The sequence below is a fragment of the Halichoeres trimaculatus genome, unplaced genomic scaffold, assembly GCF_033239565.1.
Source record: "Halichoeres trimaculatus isolate MK-OKI-2021-1 unplaced genomic scaffold, fHalTri1.1 fHalTri1_scaffold_8, whole genome shotgun sequence".
NCBI lineage: Eukaryota > Metazoa > Chordata > Actinopteri > Labriformes > Labridae > Halichoeres > Halichoeres trimaculatus.
In genome coordinates, this window is record NW_027437186.1 from 17756762 (window position 1) to 17778650 (window position 21889).

General features: G+C 42.2%; 1 protein-coding gene across 1 annotated transcript in view; it reads left to right on the forward strand.

Moving 5' to 3' along the window:
- The first annotated feature begins 2718 nt into the window (after positions 1–2718).
- The window catches only part of cdh11 (cadherin 11, type 2, OB-cadherin (osteoblast)), a 107651-nt gene continuing 88480 nt past the window's right edge, over positions 2719–21889 (forward strand). Inside the window, exon 1 of the mRNA XM_074675494.1 lies at positions 2719–3285. The gene's annotated coding sequence lies outside the window, so the exon portion shown is untranslated. The remainder of the gene's footprint in view (positions 3286–21889) is intronic.

Genomic DNA, 21889 nt, shown 5'->3' on the forward strand with positions numbered 1-21889 from the left:
ATGTCACAGCTCCAGCATCCGGCAAAACTAGGAGGCTTGCTGGGGTGCAGCCAGAACACAAGGAAGTGGCGCCGGTGTGACATAACACATAAACTTGTTTAGAAATCTATCAGAGCCACTGTCATCATGGAGCGGAGCAGAACTGGGGACACATCTGGTGTATTTTGGCTGTTACACAATGCACAATTACACTTTAAAAAGGAAGGAATGAAATTAAGACCCATCCTATACAACAATTCTCAACACCAGTGGAAAGCATGTATAATCTAGAAAACGTGAAGTGTGGTAATTCAATCACTACATGGAATTACAGAATGGTAGAAGATCAGTGTTTCCCATTAATTAATGAGACTGTGGCGGCCGCCACAGTCTCATTTGGCCCCGCCACAGTCTCATATGGAGAAAAAATACGATCCGTCACTGGGTCAGATCATTGCACAGCTGTAATTTCCTACCGCACGTAAACAAGCAAGAACAAGAGTGCGCGCGCACTGGTCACGCTCATACACGTCGCTGATACGTTTGACGCAAACCAGATTCCAGAGACACTGGAGCGGGGAGTCTGACTCTGAGGTACGTGCAACGTCTTTTTTGGGCATTAGCGCTCATGCTAACTGCAGCCGTGGCCACAGTAGCTCACTGCGCTGTCTGCCTCCCTTCACTGGAAGAGGACCGGCTGCACAGCGCACGTCTCGGTTCCAGAGTTTCAGTAACGAGAGCGACCACATTGTTTTAATATCATAGCGCATTCAGAGTCAGTGCAGGCACACAGTACAATCACCTGTTACCATCCCAACGAGCTGACGCGGCTTATTATTTCATAGTCTCCTCTCCTGGGGCCTCATTTATTACAAAAGTCCTCTTAAGTTTCACTTACGACGAAAAGGCAAAACGTGCATACGACCAAAATATATACACTCTATTCAGATCTATCAAACTCTGTGTACACACGGCTGCACGCTATTCTCCGTGAGAAACCACACCGCGCCGAGGCCAGCGTAAATGCGGTGACTTGAACACACCTCTTTTCCCGCCTTCAGCACGCCCGAACATAACCATATATGGTCAATACAAATCAGTACGTGCATATTAAGTAGCCATGTGCGCTGTGGGATTTTATAGTGACATCAGCGTAAGATGGTGAACACAACATACGGAGAGAGCATGGAAGAAGCTGAAATTATCTCAAAGCCAGATACACAGCAATATCAGGAAATATCAGTCAGAAAATTATCTTGCATTGATTTAGGCTACATTTTGTGATGAAGTGGGCCTCAGCAAATTTAGGCATCTTTATTTATTTAGACTATTTTCTGCAGTCACTGTAGAAAAAAAAATAATGAAAACACAACGGACAACAGAGAAGAAGAATAACGGTAGGCTACAGTCTCAGTAGCCTGATAATGGATCACAGATCATGGAAATAGTGTAAATAACCTGTTGTTGAAATGCTGTTCAGTAAATTTTTCAAAATATTGTGAGTAAGTGAGTTTTTGGTTTTGTTTCTGAATCAAATGTAAAATATTTCTGATATGCCTTTGTAAGTTCTTATTTATCAGCGTACGTTCATGTCCATGGTCCCAAACTGCACTTACTGTAAGGGCGATACATCGCGCTTAAAATCGTACACACACATTAAAACCGCCGCGGGTCAGCGACTCTGCCACCACAGTCTCTTAAAATCCTGTGGGAAACACTGAAGATGCCACTTTTTTAAGCAGAGGAAGCTCTTTTTTTCAGTGGAGCTTAAGAAGAAGTAAAACTATGCCACCATCATTATGAACAAAGCAACCTTTTAAGAACCAAGGACTCAAGGCATACTTTTACAAGTTTTCAACAGGAACAAAACTTTAGAACATGTAAAGTTTGCTTTCATGTGACACTGGGTAAACTAAAACACATCCATCCAATCATTTTAGTGTAGTATGGAACAAATATTTCTGAAGCACTCCAACAAGACAGAGATGAAGAGAGTCATAAATCATCTCTTTCATCCCGCTGAAAAGATGATAGCTCCCCCAATACACACACACACTCTCTTTATCACTGGCTGGGAGGTATTTTAAATTGGACTGTTTGTCAACCAATCACCTCACAGAGAGAAGGGTCTTCCACAGCCACCCCTCCCCTTGCACTCTCTTCCCCTCCTCTGATTGGCTGCTGGTAAAATTCTAAATGTGCCCTGGCGGCTGTTGGGTGCTGCTCTTGTCCAATGACAGGAAAGCAACTGTTGCGTTTGCCCCTCTACTGCAGGGTTTCTTTTGGTGCAGACCCTCAGTCTGGATGTGACAGTGACACTGGAATTATCAGTTCTGCATTCTGCGAGAGTCTGTTTTATAAAATATCAGACACATCAACACTGATACAGACATAGCTCTTTACATTAGTCCAGTCTAAGAACATACTATTGCATCTGTGGCCATCATAAGTGTCTGTGATTATGCCATTTATGAAACTTATTCATACAGCCACATGAGGAGGATGAGAGTATCAAAGTAATAAAAATGATGAGAAAGAAACTAAAAATATTGTGTGACCACTGGATAAGTGCAAAAAGAGGGTTACTCTAGTTTCCAACGCCCTCCATCGGCAGCGACATCTCTCTCTCTCTCTCTCTCTCTCTCTCTCTCTTCTTCTCCCTCTCTCACTGCTTCTTCTTTTTCTTCTCTCTGTTTCCCTCCCTCCCTCCCTCCCTGCCGTTGTGCGCCGCTCAGCTTCCCTCACTCCGCTTCCGAGGCTCGTGGAGGGAGGACGATAATCGGCGCTGGCTGGTGCTGCTGTGGTGCCGGATTGTGATACCCGAAGTAAGGAAGGAAGGAAAGCAGGAGGGAAGGAAGGAACAAGAGAGGGATGCTACGGTGATTTCCCCTCTTTTTTTCTCTCCTGACATCCACCTCCTCAGCTCTCTTCATCATCACTTAAACCCCAGAGCCTTGACAAGACGCTCTGGTGATTTTTTTCCTTCTGTCCATCAGTGACAAGCGCTGTTTGGGTTGGTGTTTCTTTCTCTTGCGCTCCAGCGGATAAAAACACAGGAGAGGGGACATTTGAGGGTTTGTGGAGAAAACGACTTGGCTCTGCCTTCCTATTTTTTTTTCTATTGCCCCCCTCTTCTCCGAGCGCAACCAAACAGAAACAAACTGGGGTTTCCATCAGTGGATGTGTTGGACATCCGAGAAAAGAAGCAATACTTGAGAGAAGTGATCCTTTTCATCTGACTCGCATGTATTTGGGAAATTTCCTCGGAGACACGGGCTGCTGCGCACGGAGTCTCTAACTTCCAAGGTAAGGATTGCTCGAGTCAATGGACCGGGATTTCAACACAGTCCCATTCATCTCCTTTCCTCTCTTCTCAGTCTGTTTTCTGTCCTTGCTTTTACACCCCGCGCGTCTCCCTCCGCAGAAGCTCTAATGAGCGTAAAACAGGCGAGAGAAGTAAAATGCTTCTGTTCCCAAGATGCAGCTTCTCTCCTCTGGATGGATCCAGTGTTGTCATACAACGCTGTACACATACATATTGAAAAGGTCACCGCGAGAGGATGTCGGACTTGGTTGTGTTTCAGCAAATACGGGAATAAGGCACGGGTAGCCCGCGGAGCCTTTGCGCATTAGCGATGGCAACAGAATATGAAGACTTGTGTGTATTTTGTCAAAGCTGCTGGCTGTAACAGAGGAGACTTTCTTCTCTTTCCAGGTCCACTGGATGACGGTTGAAATTGTGCGGTTTCAACATTACACAGACTGTTGATTTTTTTCTTTTTCTTTTTTTTTTCACATTTCAAGCTCAGTGTGTCTGCGCTCGTTATGGTGTGAGTGCGTGCGCGTGCAACCATGCAAATGCGTCTATGAGCGTGTGTGTGTGTGTGTGTGTGTGTGTGTGTGTGTGTGTGTGTGTGTGTGTGTGTGTGTGTGTGTGTGTGGCCACGTATAGTGAGTGGCTAATCTCAGTGCAGGCTCCTCTTCGCTGTGTCGGTGCTTCCCGGCGTCTCCACGTAAGGGCAACGCACAACTTTTATTTGGATCCGCGTCAACAGAAGCTTGATTTAGTTTTCACGGTAATCCCAGGGAGACCAACTGTCTTACTTGGGGTAGCATCTTAATTTGTATTTATGGGAGGGAAAGGGCCTGTTTCTTCATGAAAGCTTCACAAAAAAGTGCAGTTTAAACTATAACCCCTTTTAACCGTCTCTCCTCTTTTTGCTCTTACTGCTCCCTGTCTGGTTCATTATCGGTTTTTTGGACTTAAGATCTGGAAATGTGAGCCCCTTAAGGCTCCTTAATATTCAGTCCATTTGAATACTTAAGCTCGAGCTGCGTCCTTGCCCTTTTTCGTGTGCGCCAGCGCCGGTGCAACTGCATAAAAATTGCATACAGATCACTTGCCCGTCGGCTTATTCAGGCTCATTCTGCACTCAATTAGGTCCGTGCATTTTACTTATTGCCCCTGTAGGGCCACATTAGATCTTTTTTTTTTTAATTGTTGCACAGGCAGACATCCGATGGATTCCAGCTGGAGCGGCACTTTGCTGCTGGAGTCTGTGAGTGTGCGGGTTTGACAGGAATAATCACAGACGGATGAAGCTGCTGCTGAGAGTATAAAGTGAGATATCGGTGTGTAATTTGGGCAGCTGCAATTCCGCAGCGTTTTCGGTGGTGGAGCAGAGAGAGGAAGAGGAGGAGAGAGAAAGAGAAAGACTGTAGGGCTGTGCAGTCTTTGGTATTCATGGCACTGCTCAGGATTGCTGCTCTCAAGCAAGCAATAATCTCTCTCCTCTCCTCTCTAACTCTCTCCCCTTCTGTCTCACACACTGTTGCTGCGATGAAATCCCCTCCGCCTCCCCAAAACCTCATCTACCTTTCCTCTTCTTCGTCTGTCTCCTCTCCCTCCTCCTCACAGCCCTTCTCTGTACTTTGCAGTCTTGTGGGAGCCATTGAGAAAATCATTTGCTGTTGTTGTGTTTTATCAGACAGGGGGTTGGTTCTTATAGCAGCCAGGTTTCTCTGTTATTTGCTTGCTTGCTTGGTTTGCTGGGTTGTTTCTTGCAGTGCTTTTTTAAAAAAAGTGTGCAGTCACCAAAAAAAGAAAGGTTCAGAAATCCTTGAGAGTTACCAGCCCCACTTAGTGTAACAGTAACTTTCTTGTGATACATGCTCTGACTCCCTTTCAGAGTTGCAGTCTTGTGTTTTCTCTACATCTGCTTATTATGCGCCTCGATTTTAGACAGTGTTTGTTTTTGCTTCTTTGCATTCGGCTAATTAGCCTACAGAGCGGTCAACATAACAGAGACAAAAAGCAGAAATCCCCTTTTTGACTGTTTTTTGGATCTGTAAGTTTACTCTGAGGTTTCGCGGCCACTTAACAAAAGAATATGCAACATAAGAAAGTCCCTAATTTCCCCTCTGCTGTTGAATCACTGCTTCTTCTTGTTGTGGGCTAAACATTACAGCCTCCTCACTTTGGCTGTACAAAACATCCCACAGTATCATCCCACTTGCGCTTCTGGATGTTTGCTTCATTCACTAATTAAGTCTTCTAGTTCCTATTTTAGTCACACTGTAATTCAGTTTGGATACAGGACAGGGAATAAGTGGAGAGAGGAGACATGAGGGCAGAGCTGAGGAGAAAAAGAGCATGACTCCTATCAGAGCATGAGGGGAGTCAGAGGAGGAGGGGGGGGGCAGCGTGACTTCCATCAGCAGTGTATTCCGTCTCGCTCTTTTATGAGAGCCACTGCTGCCAGACGCTGCTTGTCTTCACTTTGCTATCACAGGAACGAAAACACTCATAGCTCCCCCTCTCTTCTCTCTTCTTCAGTTCCCACAATAGTCTGTTTTCATGTCTGGGGAAGTGATTGCACACTTAAAGAAAAAAAGAAAAGCAGGATAGAAACACAGAATCCCCCTTGTAACTGGTTGGTCTTTGTGCTATTTAGAGCAAGCTGATATAGAAAACATGGCTCATATGACACATGAAAGCAGGGTGGGAGAGCTATTAGGTGTGCTTTTTTTTAATATACTGATGTTCAGCCAAGAAAACTGTGTGGGCAAAGTGACAGAGATGTCGTCAGATTTTCCCCGGCTTCGTCGAGGACCTGGCGTTGGAAGTGTTCTGCTTGGTGGCTCTTCTTGATGGTTTGAAGAGATATAATTAAACCTGCAAACACACATAGATTCCTCAAGCTGTGTTTGAAAAGACACAACTAGGCCAGTCAAGGCTGTTGTATTCAACTTTTCCCGCACACTCAAATCAAGGTTACGGAGTTCTTTTGTGCGAGTGATGGCTTGAGCAGCGTTGAGTCACCTGATCTCTATGAAAAAAAAAAAACAGCTACAGTTCCACAGCTGCTTTAGTTGTAGTGCTTGTTCTTGTAAGCTGTCCACTCTTCCTCTTCAGATGTTTCTGTTTCATCTCACAGCTAAGGAAGCACTCTTTACTCTACATGACTTTGCAGATAAACATATGCAGATAAGATGTGCTTATGTTGTGTTTTTTTTTTTCTTTTTACATCTGAATCTGGCTCTGTCCTCGGATGTGTGCCACTTGAGAAGGATCCTTCAGCTGAAGTTGTGTTCTTCAAATATGCAGGGCTGAATTTAGAGGAAAAAAAAAACGCTGTCAGTCTGGAAAGAGTTTAAAGGCAGCTGACTCCAAATGCCGCTGACGTAGCTCACTAGGGAGGCAGCCAGATAGAGGGATTAATTCATAACACTGTAATCGTTATATTTATATTTAATTAGCTGCCAGCTGCTCTTTCATAAGTCGAGCATTGTATACAAGACTCCTTTAAACTGTTTAAAAGAGGGGGAAACAGCGATGAAAATAGAAGGAGAGAGAACTCAAAGAAAACAGAGGAAGGGAATGAGGTGGAGGGGTGAAAGAGGATGAGGTGCTGGACCATTTCTAGGTGACGACAGAGGGAGCTGTTGGGCTTTGCTGCAGGAACAACTTCCCTGCTCTTTCTTTCTTTTTTTCTTCTTTTCTTTTCTAATTCTTTCCAAATCTTTCCCCCAGTCACTCTCCTTCTTTCCCTTGCTCTCCTCCTCCTGCTCTGTGAGTCGGTCAGTCGGCGGGATGGAGAGGTAGTTAGGCTCCCCGGGATTCAATCTGCTCAACCCAAACACACACACTCACATGGATGCATTCACACGGATACACACACATACACACACAAGTCCGAGTGTGTCTGGCTAAGCATGTCCACAGACTGGCTTCTGTTACCCCCAGATTCACATTACCACCCGCAGAGGAGGAAAGAAAGAGGGTAAAGAAAGAGGGAGGAGGCATTGAGGGAGAATTGAGTTGGTTTTTTGGTTTGTTTAGCCTGCTCTCAGTCCCTGGGTCCATGACTTTGATAAAAAGCGGAGTTGGTTTAAGACATTCAGCCTTTTTCTCGTCTTCTACTCCTCAAAGTCTATCTCAACCCTTCCCCTCCACTCCTCCCCTCCCATCTCTGATTCCCTGTTCATTCTGGATGACGCTGACATGAAGCAAGGTAGATGTTTCAGTGATTTATAATTTCCTGTAGCAGTATGTGATGGGATTATAACTCTAATCTCCGGCCTCAACGAGATTAAATGACAGAGTTAGTAATTAGTGTTTCTGACCTTTAATCTCTTTACGTGCCCTCAAGAGAAAAAAAAAAAAAGACAGGGGCCGATTTGTCTGCGTTTAAAGAGGTGAGTGAGGGAGGAGGGCAGTGAGGGGACGTGAGCCAGCACAGGTGGTTCACTGTTGTTGACACAGTTTCCTGTCAGTATAATGTCAGGGGTGTAGTTTCTTTGGCCTTTAAGCACGGCGGAGCTTGTATGTTTCTTTTTCTTGTGCTCATGTGGTTTCACTTAGTGCGCCAGTGTTCTGCATTCCAGTGGCATGAAAGTTAGAGCTCATGGAGAGGAGAAGCTAGATTACACACGAGATAAACACAAGGCAAACAAGGCTTAAAAAGACTCTAAATAGATGTTGTCAGCCCATTATTCCCCATTTTAATCCAAAATGTGTTGCCCTTGAATAAAAATGTTGGCTACTCTTTCATCCACGGACTTAGTGGAAACTTTTCCTTCACTGCTTCACTTCATCTTTACCATAAATACATTAAGACATAAGTTTCACATAATAAATGTCTTCCTTGTTGGAATTACAGGACTTTTTGGGCTGCAAGCTGAGCTGCTGCTAGTTTAGTTTGTGCTCTGTTCAACAGTAATTAAGAGTCAATTTATACCCCGGGGACCTCTCCCTTTAAGACAAACTGACAAGGTAAAGAAGACTGTTGACGGTCCCTGAATAAAATTGTATCATTTTGAAGGTTTACATCTGTGTGCAAGCTGAACTGTTGCTAGCTTAGTTTGTACTCTTTTTTAAATAAGTGAGACTTTCTTTAGCATTGGTTGTTAGATGTTAATCAAGAGTTGATATATACACTAAACAGCCTTGTTTCCACCGGGTGGTTCAGTTTGGCTCATCTCAGTACGCATTTTGTGGCGTTCCCCAGGACGGATCCCCAAATAACTGGGACGAGCCGTCCCACTTTTTGGGACCCTTCCATTTAGGTGCCAGACATACTGATCCGACTGCAGAAGGCGGAGCTACAACACTATTATACTATACTATACTATATTACTACTATACTATAACACGTTCATTGGTTGAAAGAATTGTCACTAACTCTCACTCTGTGACACAGGCAGCTGTATTTTTCCCTGAAACAAAGTTTGATTGCGCTTTGGGCATATGGCTCTTTGCCTTTTAGGATGCGGCTCTTCGATCCATTCATTAAATATGTATATACATATATACTGTTATGAGTGGTGGTGTCCCAATCAATCTAAAATTTTGATATATTGATGCCAACGTTGGGATCAGTTTTGATATATACTCGGATGAATAGACTGATACTTAAGTTTCAGTTTCTTTTCTCTACATGTGCTCCTCTCAATCGCTCAGATAGATAGATAGATAGATAGATAGATAGATAGATAGATAGATAGATAGATAGATAGATAGATAGATAGATAGATAGATAGATGGAATTTCGTCGCTTCTGATGTAAAAACAGAAATTTGCTTTTGACACGGCTCCAAGTAAGAATTTAAACACACTGACAAACACCTTAAATCTTGCTTTGAAAATTGAAAATTTATTGATTTTCATTTTATATAATTTCCTTTATGTGTGATTGAAAGTGCATTTCTAAGATCACCTGTATAATGTGGCTCTTTGTAGTACCATGGTAATTTTTGTGGCTCTTAGACTCTGACTGGTAGGCCACCCCTGGTTTACTGTGTCGCGTATTTCTTTCTCGTTGGGTTTATTAGCGGGGTACACTGTGTCGCGCTGCTGTGGTGTCACGTCATTATGTAACTGACGTGGCTATCGGAATCCAGCTCACATGCTGCCTACCACAAGGGCTCACAGTTAGCTTCACCATACAAAACTACTGATCCATACCAGACTGCTGGGTGGAAGGAGGGCTTTCTAATTCTCAACTGACTTAGTGAATCTGAATTTTACCTGTGTGGTTTAATAAAGTACATTCTGTTCTATTCTATTCTATTCTATTCAAGTTAACTGTTTAAAACCATAGAATAACACACTTTCATTTTAAAAGTTTTTACATCTGAAGTCCTCAGGGGCTGACAGCTGAGCTGCCACCAAGGCTTTTTTTGTGTGTGTGTTTTAATTACATTTCAGGTCATATTTGCTTTAATACAGCTAAAGAGAGATATAACATGGAAAGTAGAGAGCCAGGAAGACATGCAGCAAAGGGCCAGGACAAGCAGTCCAACAAGGGATCACTGCAATCCTGATTGTGACCTCTGTATTCGGGGCGTGCTGTGAACACTTAACACAAGCTGTTGCCTGAGCTGCTGCCAAGTGTAGAAGATAAAAAAAATCCTTCACCAGGTTGAATGATAAAGTCAGAAACAAGATGATGTGTTTTAAAGCATTTAGAAAATTTTGATAAGTATGTCTCTCATGTAGGTTGAAAAAAGCAACTAAAGAAGTACTGAGAGAGAAACAAATAGTTTTTCATTGTTAATAGTTAAATACAACACAGGATGAAACTCTAAGTTGGAAACAGTCTGTTATTCCCCTCTTTCCAACAATAATATGATCAGTGGCTTTAAAGAAGAAGACTGCATGTGTTTGTGTTCCCTGGCCTTTGCTAAAAACATGCTGGGTTTTAATCCAGTCCTTGTCAGCCTATGGAAAGGACAGAAAATGGCTCAAGTTTGACACAAATTTGCGTCACATTTTTGAGCACAGTGACAAAAATTTGTGCCTGTGTCCCATGCTCTCAATGTTTGATGAGGAAAGTCGAACTGAAGTCTTTTGAAGTAGTTCTGAGCGTAAGCTAGATGGACACTAAGAACATAAACAACAGCTCTGCAAGAAATACCACAAAACAACAAGGACACCACTTAGAGCAATTAGAAAAATAAGCGACGTGGAGGCACAGAAACACTCAATTAAGTGTGGACTTTTTCAACCTGATTCGCTTTTTATCACCTCTCATGCAGCCTTTCAACATTAAAAGCTTTATCGGTTGTTCTGCAGGAGCGGCTGCATAATGCTCTTCAGTTACTGTGACCTTTTCTGACGCACACCAGACAGAGAGGAGAGAAGAGGGTGTGGACTCAGCGCCCAACGACAGCGACAAGGCCGTGCTGTAATTGTGATAACGGCTGGAGCTCAGATCAATGCTAATTCAGGATTAACGAGCGATTTCATCGATTCCTCTATTGATGATCAGAATGTGGTGTTGACAGGATTATTGATCAGATTAGAATTGGAATTGATTGCTTCAGATAGGGAGGTGTATTGATCAGAGCACCTTGTGGATTTTGCGTACGTGCAAACTTCACACTGCACGCTTGAGTTTATGTGAATGTATTGCAAGTTGCAGGTGTTCTGTGTTCACTGTGTGTGTGTGTGTGTGTGTGTGTGTGTGTGTGTGTGTGTGTGTGTGTGTGTGTGTGTGTGTGTGTGTGTGTGTGTGTGTGTGTGTGTGTGTGTGCGTGTGTGCATGAGAATGAGAGAGCATGTCTGTGTAATCCACTGCAATTTGTTTTCTGTGACAGTCGTTATGTGCAGTCAGGTGGTTTGTGGTCTCATGACACCAGTCACATGAGAGAAAGAAAAGCAAGGTTGTTTTTTTAACAGCCAATTTTAACTGCATTTTTCGCTTTGGTAGACAGAATTCAGCTGAGAGGGAGGGAGATGGAAAAACTGTGAAGAGGACAGAGGGAACAAAGGCGAATAGGATGAAAGTTGGGGGTATCTTACGTGTGATTTCAGTATGTTTTCCTCTTAATTCTGCTATCGTTTTAGGGAAAAAACTGCTCCAAATTAGGGTCAGGGATTTTTTTTTCTCAGCATTTGTTTTAAAGCCAATTAATAATTCACAGCTAAGAGGATTGTGGTTTGACAGGTTTTGTGTGAGGTACGGAAGAGGAAAGGGAGAAAAGAGGGGAGTTTAAGCATGCGGGTCAAGGAGAGATTTAATGAGTCGTTTGCTTCTCATTATTCAGAATAATAATTAACAATAAGTGTGTGTGTGTCTGCATGTGGAAGTGTGTGTGTGTGACCCAGCAGTGAAGCAGTCATTCTCAGCTGTCTCTGCTGTTGTTCTTTTCCTGTTCCCTCCTCCCAGAAACCAAAGATTGCTTCAATCCTTGATTTATCTGTTTGATATTTGTCTATGAATACGATCAAACAATTCATAAAGCACATGAGATGGGAAACATAGCCAAAAAAGACTCTAAAATTCAACCTCAGTTTTTTTATCAGTTTTTTTGTCCCTCTCTTAAGCTTTCCATTACCTGAGTCTCACACACTCTTACACACAGTGTGCATATTTGTGTGTATTTGTGCATGCTGTTGTTGATTAACATAATGAACATGGTTATGCTAATTGTCGCCAGTAAATTTTGCTGATGGATCACTCTGGTAAAGGTGAACTCAGGCAGACAGATTTTGCCTCAGGGTATAGTGTGTGTGTGTGCTTAAGTTTTTGTTTGCATGGCACTTCTACATGCATGCATTCACACAACATGCATGTGAGTGTGTTCTGCTTGTGTTCTCGGCTGACCGATCGCCAACCAACAGGTGTGCGTGTGCGTGTGTAACCTGGAAAAAGGGGTTGATTTGCTGTACACATGCTATCACGGTCTGTGAAAGCAGGAAAGAAAACACACAAATTCACTCAAATGAAGTTGTAGTGGTCAGCCAGAAACAGTAAATGCTGCATCAAGCTTATCTGATTATAAGCAGGGTTAGGTAGAGGACTCTGCATGATAGGGGTGGATGACGGGACAACAGATAAACAAACGGGTAGTTTTTTTATTTTTTTCTAAATGGTTCCCTGCTGCTCTCTGGCCCAACAACCATGCATCTTTGACCTCCGTCTGGTCCAAACATTTGTCATGAGTCCCTCACTGTGCATTTTCTATTTGTTCAACCGATGTCTGGATCCACAAGAGAGCCAGGATTTAAATTGAATGGCATGCACAGAGAGGACAGAAATAGCTGCATAATGAACACAGCTAACAAATAGCTGAAGGGCAGAAAGCACGATAAATTGTTATGATGTGTGGTGCCCGATGTCATGGTGAGAGGAGGGGCTGCGGCGTGTTTGTGAAAACACTCTCACTGGAAATAAATGGCCTATAATCCCCATGTTTGACGTCTGTTTTTGTTTTCACCAGCCTCAACATGAGGTTATCTTTAGCATCTTTAGCTCCCCATTGGGTTTGGAAGCATCTAAAGAGAAGGGATTCAGCATTTTCTACTAAGAGAGAAGGGTTAAGGCTGTTTCATTGAAGTGTATTTTTTTCTGGGTTATGTTATCTTGAAAAAATGTCACAAAAATAGTCATGGCAACTGATTTCTCAAGCAAACGCGTGGTTGTTTGTCCTGTCTGTCTGGAGAATGGCGCTTGTTGTGAGAAAAGCAGGAGACCATTTTTCTGCAATGGTAGAAGTGGGTGTTAAGTTATGTGTTTTTTTACCCATAATTCAACTGTGTGTAAAGTCACTGTCTGTGTTTGGACAGATGAGAGTTAAAACGTCACGGGTTCACTCTTTCTAGCTGCATATATCTGTATCACTTTGATAAATATGAGAAGAGGCTTCTTAGTCACACATATTTTAATGTTTCAGAGTACGTTTGTGCATTCTCAATATTAACCAGTCAGCGTGCTGGCAAGGCCTGCTCTTGATGTCAAAGTTATGCTTTGATCACACTGGGACTTATCACGTAGTCTTTCTCTCCTCACTCGCTTTCCTCCATCTATCCCCAGATCCTCTCTTCTCTTCTTATCTCTCCTTAACTTCTCCTATTTCCTCCGTCTGTCATCCACCCTCCTCCTCCTCTCATTTTACCTTAACGTGTCTGTGCTGGAGACATAAAGAAAGCACATTTAACAGATCTAAAAATAAACCTCGCAGATTTAATTCACTTTAATTGATGAATATGAAACAGCCTTCACTTCATATAATGTTTGCTAAATTAAGCATCACACAGGGATGCATGGGAGCAGTCTTCTCTTCCTTCAGCACTCTAACTAATGATCCACTACATAAAAAACTCTAAACTGCTTGTGTGAACCGAGTCCATATTGATTCAGCTCTATGGATATGAAAGTGTGCCTGGAAAGATAATAGTGTTTCTGCCTTCTGTTTATCCCCACACTCTCAGTTTGCCACAGACAAGGCCTTGAGATTATGCGAATGCTGCCTTAATCCCACGCTAAACACACAAACAACAGAGCACTTTTTCACTAGCGCTGATGTGATGGTGCAGTAGCAGATTACTGTTTGATGGCACACACACACATATCAGAAAAACAGCAGACTCAGACACACGCGAAAAGCCTGTTTTCTTTTCTACAAGACAGAGCATTACCGCAAGGTTGACCTCTTTACAATAATAACCTCTTTTCATTAGCGTCCCTCAGTCTCTTCGGCACACATGTCCCTTCATTTTCCTTTTTCTCTTCATCCTCTTTTTTTAATCTTCCCTCCTTTTCTGTCTCTTTTCCTGCTAGATTATTAGTGACATGTTTCATGCTGTAATATGATCAAATATGATCGCTGCGTCTTCATTGGGCGGTATTAATTTCACTTTTTGCCCTGTGACTGACTTCACTCCACTGCTCTTATAGAGCATACTCTCCATCCATGTCTCCTTCTGTATATATATATCTGCTTTATTTCCTCTCCTTTCCTATCTGTTACCTGCACCACTCCATCCAAATAGTCTCCATTTCTCATTCTTTGTCTGTCTTTATCTCCAGCTTCCACCACCTCTTTCAGCTGTGACTGTGCTGACCTTTTCATTGAAAGGAGAAGCAGTGAGCAACATATATATATAGCCTCCTCCAGCACGGGCTGATTGTTAATTGTTGTGAGTGAAAGAAAAAAAATATATATATTAGGGCTGGGCAACGATTAAAATTTTTAATTGTAATTAATCGCATGATTTCCGTGATTAATCATAGTTAATTGCATTGTGAAATTGCCATAACATCTGTCTTGCAAACACTAAATCAGTACTTGTTATACAATAATAGTTAAATCACATATTTAGTACAAATCAAATTTACAAAATGTAAATACAAAAATTAAAGCTTATTGCCACTGTCAGGGCCTTAAAGTGATACTCCGGGATGGAACAAGTTGGGTCCTATCACAAGGTTTAGGGCAGAAATGACCCCTACAGCAGTGTTTTTGTGCAGCAGAAGCCCAGGGCGCTCGCACCAAACACCCCCTCCCTGCTCCTCTACCAGTTTCCTCTGCACTCAGACGGGGCCATATTTTACTTGACCAAAAACACAAATAAACGGACTTCCACCGAAAAACTCTGATATCGGTCTGCATTCACGCTTTATTTAGAGAATTTTCAGCGCATTACTTTCACACAAAAACACCGCTAAATAAGGCTCTAGTTCTCATCGTGTCTCTTCGTCCTGGCAGACTACCTGCGTTTGTTTATATCTGGCACGCCGTGCACGCGGACTGATTCACTAAGAGGCGAGCGCCTTTAAGTTCCGTGGCGTTGCCCCTCTTCTCCATGCTTGTTTTGGTTACTCATCGTGTTTTTCCGCCAATTTCACTCCAGGTTCCACCGCGGTCAGCAACAGACGTTAACAAAATAAAAGCATGTGAGCAACATGCACTAATGTGCGATAAAATATTCAACGGCGTTAATAGATTGACGGGTTAACATGAAAATAACCCGTTAACTTGCCTAGCACTAATATATACATATATATATATATATATATATATATATATATATATATATATATATAAATATATATATATATATATATATATATATATATATAAATATATATATATATATATATATATATATATATATATATATATATATATATATATATATATATATATATATATATATATATATATATAAAACCCTCACACATATGTGGAGAGAAGGCCTGATACAACACAGAACCTTACCTGTCAAGCTGCTGATACTTTTCCTCTCACTTCCATTAATCCATGTTTGGAAAGTAATCAACACCTGACATTCAAAGGGGAGGATTTTTGAAACAGAAAACACACACAGTGGATTCTGACCTTTACACCAACAGGAGTACGTGAGAGTCAAGTCATTTTCTCCTTCTCACTGAAGTTAAGTGAAGCTGTCAAGCCAACATCACAGAACTTCACTGACAAGCCACAATTTTTTGTCATTACACCTACAACAATGTTTAGTTTGTACCTTATCACATTTGGGTGTTTTTAATGTAGCTGTATACTCGTGATCTCTCTGGAGTTGTTTTTAAATCAGTAGAAGTTGAAGTTGCCTCGAGCCATTTTCGAACATCATACGTGTTCTCAGTGTTAATGCAGAGTGACATCAAATTTGTCACAGCCGTGCTTATTTTCATTGTGACGTTATGAAAGAAAGCAAGTGTTTATATTCTACTGGCAAGGTTGAACAAACCAGGTCACAGCCTGTGTGTGTGTGAGTGTGTACATGTGTTAGTCTTTCTCTTTGTGTGTGTGCACATGTCACTCCAATGTGCCAGTGCATGTAGGTGTTCTTGCACTGAAGAGTTAAAGCCTACTATGCAAGGTCACCGTGCAGCCTGTGTGATTGTGCACCTGAGCATGAGCATCAAGAACAACATGCAAAAGTGCCGGGGGTTTTTTGTGCATGTGTCCAAGTTGCTCTGATGTGCAATATGCATTGTCACCGTGGGCTATCTGTGAGTTTGTTACGGGAGTAATGTGTCTACAGAATCAAAGAAATGCTTCCTCCAAAGAGCGGGAAAAAGTAGCTTTGAGTTGAGTTTAACTTTGGTGGTGGAGAATCCAGTGAAGTGGATCCTGTATAACAAGCACACTGCAATAATGATAAAAAGGTGTGAGTGTGTTTGAGTGTGTGTATGGGGCAGGCATTCAGGGGTAGATACATCAAAGCATGTCTAGACGGCTGTTTTGACCTTTTTAAATGAGAAAATAGTCCCAATGTTTTATTCACAGAGCATGCTAATATTTTATTCAACAAGGCAGTGCACCAATCTTTAAGAGCAGTTTAGAGCAGTGAGAGCCGCATGTCACCAGGTTTCACTCTCCACATGAAAAGAAATATATCAAAGAAAGCATCTTGCTGTGACAGTTAGAGGCAAGATCGGAAAAAAAGCGTCTCTCATTGCACAGGATTTCCATTTTCTATTTATCCTTTAGACACAGTGTTCATCTGATGCATTTATTTCAAGTAATTTGCACTGAGAGGAGGAAAGGTTCAGTTGCTTAAGGACCCTTCACTGCACTGCTGTTGTGAATTTATTCAGAAATTTAACCCCTTCATTGCAAACTGGATTTTTAAAGTCAGATTTTAACACAAGCATCTCTTCTGCAAAGGCATGTTGGATTTTTTTAAGGGTACAATGGAGCTCCAAGTGCTGGGGAGAATACAAGATTTTTTTTCCTGGGTCTCAGAAATGGATAGCCTGATGTGTTACCGAAAATATAAAAGCAAGAATTCAGTGTATCAGAAGTCAAATACTTTTCCAGATGGCTCACCATGGAAGAAAATGCTCAGGTTAAGGGATCCCTGGAAAGAGGAACTACTTTATTCAGCTTTGCTGAGATCTGTAATTCATACCAGGAGTCTTGGGTCGGGGGAAGTTTACGAAACAACAGCACAGACTCATTGAGGTATGTGATTGCTGCTCAGATCAACAAAGGCCTCTCTGTCAACCCGAAGGAAGAGGGGAGGGGAGGTTTGGCTTCAACATGGGGCTGGAAGGGGGGGTTATTATCAAGTATCCTGCGCGTTGATGCGTAGGTTTGGAGTGGGGCGAGAAGGGGAGGAAAGGGAAAATGAGAATGGAAGGAGAGAGTAGGGAGGGGGATCGTTTTGCACAGGAGGATGTTTTGGCACAATGACCCTTGTGTCCTCCAGTTTTGTCATTGAGTTGAGTGTTTGTCGCTGGTTTGCGGGTGAGGGGTGGGAGCCGGCGATTGAGAAGGGTAATTACAGTCATTACACATGCATGGTAGGTGTAATGGTCCGCAACATTGCTGATCAATTCCTCCCTCTTACCTCCACGCCAGCCCTCTGTTCCTGTCAGCTCACAAAAACCCATTCATCATTCATGTAGGGTTAACTTGAGATAAATCATTAACCCTTTTCAAAAAGAAATGGCACATATCTGGCAACAAATCAGTGAGCTACACTGTGGAAGTCAAGTGTCATCACACTTGCTAAAAGTGCGTTTGCTGTCAAGCTGAACCTGAGCCACATGCAGATCAATACCTTATAGAAGGGAAGCTCTCCAAGCATATATTTTGTGAAGTGTCGTATTTGCTTTATTAGCCCTGGATCAGAGGTCAAATCAATCAAGACTCAGAGAAAACAAAACAAAGTTCAACCTTAAAAACGATTTTCATTTCTTTCTCATTTACTTCCTGGTTTGATATTCTTTGTTTCATATGATGTCCAACATGACATATATGACATGAAAGAAGAAACCATGATTAAATATTACTGAGCTGTCACCTATCCTGAAGCCTTAACTTTCAAAGGGATAAAACACCCGACACACTTATCACTTTGAAATCAAACCCTTCATTACACTTTATCCTTATGAATAAAAAATGATTCAAAGCTGTAAAAGCGCTAATGACTCTTGGGTGAATGGATCATGACCGGCCTTTGAGCCTCAGTGTCCAGCCACTTAGGTCTCCATGGGGGTAATGTGAGGGTAAACCGAGTGTCAGTGTCTGGATAAATGGGGATGAATATGGGGGGAGCTGGGGAGAGTGAATCCCACCCTGAAGGGTGGTCTTTTAAGGCTTAGTGGCATCCTCTAAGACCCTGTGTTCTGCCCCTTGCTTCCTCAATAGAGCAAAGCTAATCTGGCTCTGCTGAGGGCTGCTCCTGTCGTCTCTTGGGCGACTGTCTTCTCCCTTTTTTTCCCTCATACTCTGTTTTCTATCTCAACCTTAGTGACTTGCTGTCTCACTCAAGGACACTTTGACTGGACGCATGGTTGTTGATGCATATATATTACAGTGGGAGAAGTGTTGACCTTTGGGCCAGTGACTCGTCTGTCAAAACACTTGATGAGAGCCTGCAGATAGTGCATAGAGGTCTACATCCACTTCTGTCTGTCTGTGTCTGCTTAATCGTATGTTCTGCAGCCAGAGACCAGCTGGGTCCTTACTTCAGACAAAACCACTTTAATAATTGAAGGAACATGGTCTAACAATGGCACAATGAGACAATGAGGAGACAGACCGTTTGTGATGTGAGATGGTGTTTTCCAAAAAGACTGACATTTCTGAATGTCTTCTGTCATACATTTGCAAAATACAACCATTAAGTATTTCGCTTAGGTTTTTCAATTGTGACACTTGGGTAATAAAAGTACATTTACTCCTGTTTCGCACTATGAACATCGCGTTTGTATTAGGGATTGTTCAAAGCCATTATTTTTCTGGTCAGTTAAAGAGAAATGTAAACACTGATAAGGTGAATGGTCGGACGTTGGAATATGGCTAACGTAAGAATTGCTGACACCACCTGCCTTTAGTGGTTACATATTCTTCAAGAAAATGGTTATATCTTAGTTTAATGTGACACAGCCTACATCCAACTTTTTTTTTTCCATTTTCTAGATCAAACCAGCCTGTGCTAGGAGATGCTACCTGTCCTTTGTGTTTATAATGGGTAGTGGAGCTTGCAGTGTTGTGGTAGTAGTCTTTAAGTGGAGCTACATTGCCATTTGACATTCTGTCATTTGGCCAGCTTAGCGGTGTACATCCTCACCTAGCATCAAGCCACAATGACCTTGTTTGTTTTTTTCATGTCATGAAAAGACAACCCAGTTGAGAAAAATCTGAAACAAACACACTTGACTGAAATCCCAGCTTTTTGGGTAGCTATATAGCGCAAAAGCATCTTATTTCAGTAAAATTCAAAGTCATGTTTTTCCAATTACAAGCATCCTCCTCTTTCTCTCCCACTTTCTTTTCTTGCTCTTTCCCTGTCCTGCTCCCGGGGGTCATGGTGTCAGCTGTTGGACAATAGGACAGCTGTATCCAGATCGGCCCAAAGACCCACAAGCCCCCGGGGGTGGGATTAAGCCAATTAGTAGCTGTCAATCACTGCGACATATCATGGACAGCTAGATCAATACTTGGATGAATGGAAGGAGGGAGGGAGAGGAGATGGAGTAGACTGAATGGATGGAGGCTGGCAGGAAAAACGGTGTAGGAGGGGGAGTGGGTGTTTAGGAGCAAGTGTGGCTGGATGGAGGGATGAAAGGAAGGGGAGAAGAGGTCTGTATAATGCAAATTGGACTGGAGAGTGGAGGGATGGTTGGACTTGGGGTGAAATGGGGGATAACTGATGTCTGGATCAAGTGTAGGATATCGCTTGTATATAAAGACTTTCTCATAATGTATGCAGAGAGATGCAATGCAAAGAGAGAAGTTATAAAGATACAGAAGCATTAAAGAGAAAAACAGAGGACAAAATATGGAGACCTGGGTAGATAAAGACTTGTGAGGCTCTGCCTGCAACCCCTAGAGACGCTAAAAATAAAAAAAAGATGTGCAAATCAGCCCCACCTCCCTTCCTTCTGGTCATCTCTCTGTTCCCCTTCTGTTTTGCATTTAAGTATTTTGTATTGTGCGCTGTAGTCCAAATAGTTTAGTGGGACATGTTGAATTTGTTTATCATGGTTTAGGCCATCAGATCTCTTTCTGACAGCTGAGCGAAGGGGAAAAAAGCCTTGGTGGAGAATCAATACAGAAGAATGATGCAGTGGGAGGAGGAGAGGGAGGATGTGGGGCAAGAAATTAAGCAAAAAAAATCTGAGAGGAAATGAGAAAAAGATGAGGCAACTGGGATGCAGATGGTTATTAAAGAAATGTGGTGTCAGATTCAAGTGAGCAAGAAAGAACGACATGATTTTGGAAAGATGTGCATCAGTGCAGCTTTAGTTGGTTAAATAGAGGAACAGTGAGGGACGAGGATAAATGAGGGATGTTAAGAATGGAGGAGTATGAAAAGATAGATATAGAGAAGTGTGGAAAAAAGAAGAACTTCTCAGAAAAACATGTCACATCTGTCATATCAAGACCATGAGGAAATCATTGAGAATGAATATGCGTTCAATAGAAAAAGCAACTGTTCCTCATAATGCTTTGAGCTGTAAGTGAATGGACTTTGGAGCTGCAGGATGTAGATCTGCATTGACAGTGAATGGGAGGAGGGAAAACAGGGAGAGGAAAAAAGAAAAGGAAGAAATGAAGGAAAGATGGCGTACAAATTTCCAAGCATGACGAGGAAAAGAGGATGCAAGTGACATAAAGAGCGGAGTGGAACAAACAGGAAGGAGAGAAAATAGAGCTCCTTTTAAAAGCAATAAAGTTGAATTAAATGATGTAACTGCGAGATGAGGTTTTATAGAAGCAGGAAAAAATGAATAAAAGACCAGATGAGGGTAGAAAAGAAGGAAGGAGGACAAAATAGCAGATAAAAGGAGACAAGGAATGAAAATGAGGAGAAGTGGATGTTGTATGAATATGATACTAGAACATCTGGCATGTTGCTGAAAAAGTTCTTCTTCGGCCTTTTGAATTTGTTTGTTCGAGTGTGTGTATGAGTGTGTGTGAGGGAGAAAGAAAACAGGGTATCGGGTGGGGGGGTTTGTTAGTCTAAAGCAGTGATGCACAAAGACACACAAACCAGGCCTGCCACACTCACTTATGCACGCCTGGGTGGGTACAGAAAGGCAGATCGAAGGTTTGAGGAGGAGAGATGGAGAGGAAAGAGCTGAAAGAAGAAGAGCAGGACAGATGGAGAGGAGGGGGGGGAAGAGAGGAAGACAAGGGGGGAGAGGTTTGCTTTTGATTGATTTACGTTGCTGTCCAAGGCCACTGAGTCATGTAATCACCAGGAGGGTTTTGATCAGATCACTTTATGGAGGGATTCGTCATTTCTGGAGCTCAGACATATTTCTCCATGTAGAGCATATACTTCATATATAAAGGAAGTTTTTTTTTCTCTGACATTTAAATTGCTCTGTTTAAGTCATAACAATACTTCCATCATCTTTTCCCTCCATACAGAAACAGATTTCCTGCTCCATGTTTGAGCTTTAAAAGCAGCATCATTGTTAGCTATTTTTCCAGCAGCTCTTTAAATCTTAAGGAAAGCACTTTGTTCCTTTAGTTTAGTGTTTTTATTATTTCAGAAACTCCCAACAAGTGTGTTTTCTGCCTGTTTGCACTCATAAAGAGGCTTTGAATAATTCATAAGCTTTGGTCCGTAACATATTGTTCCAACTTCTGGTGGAGGAAATATCAGTTGCTCTCTCTTTGAAATTTTAAACGTGAG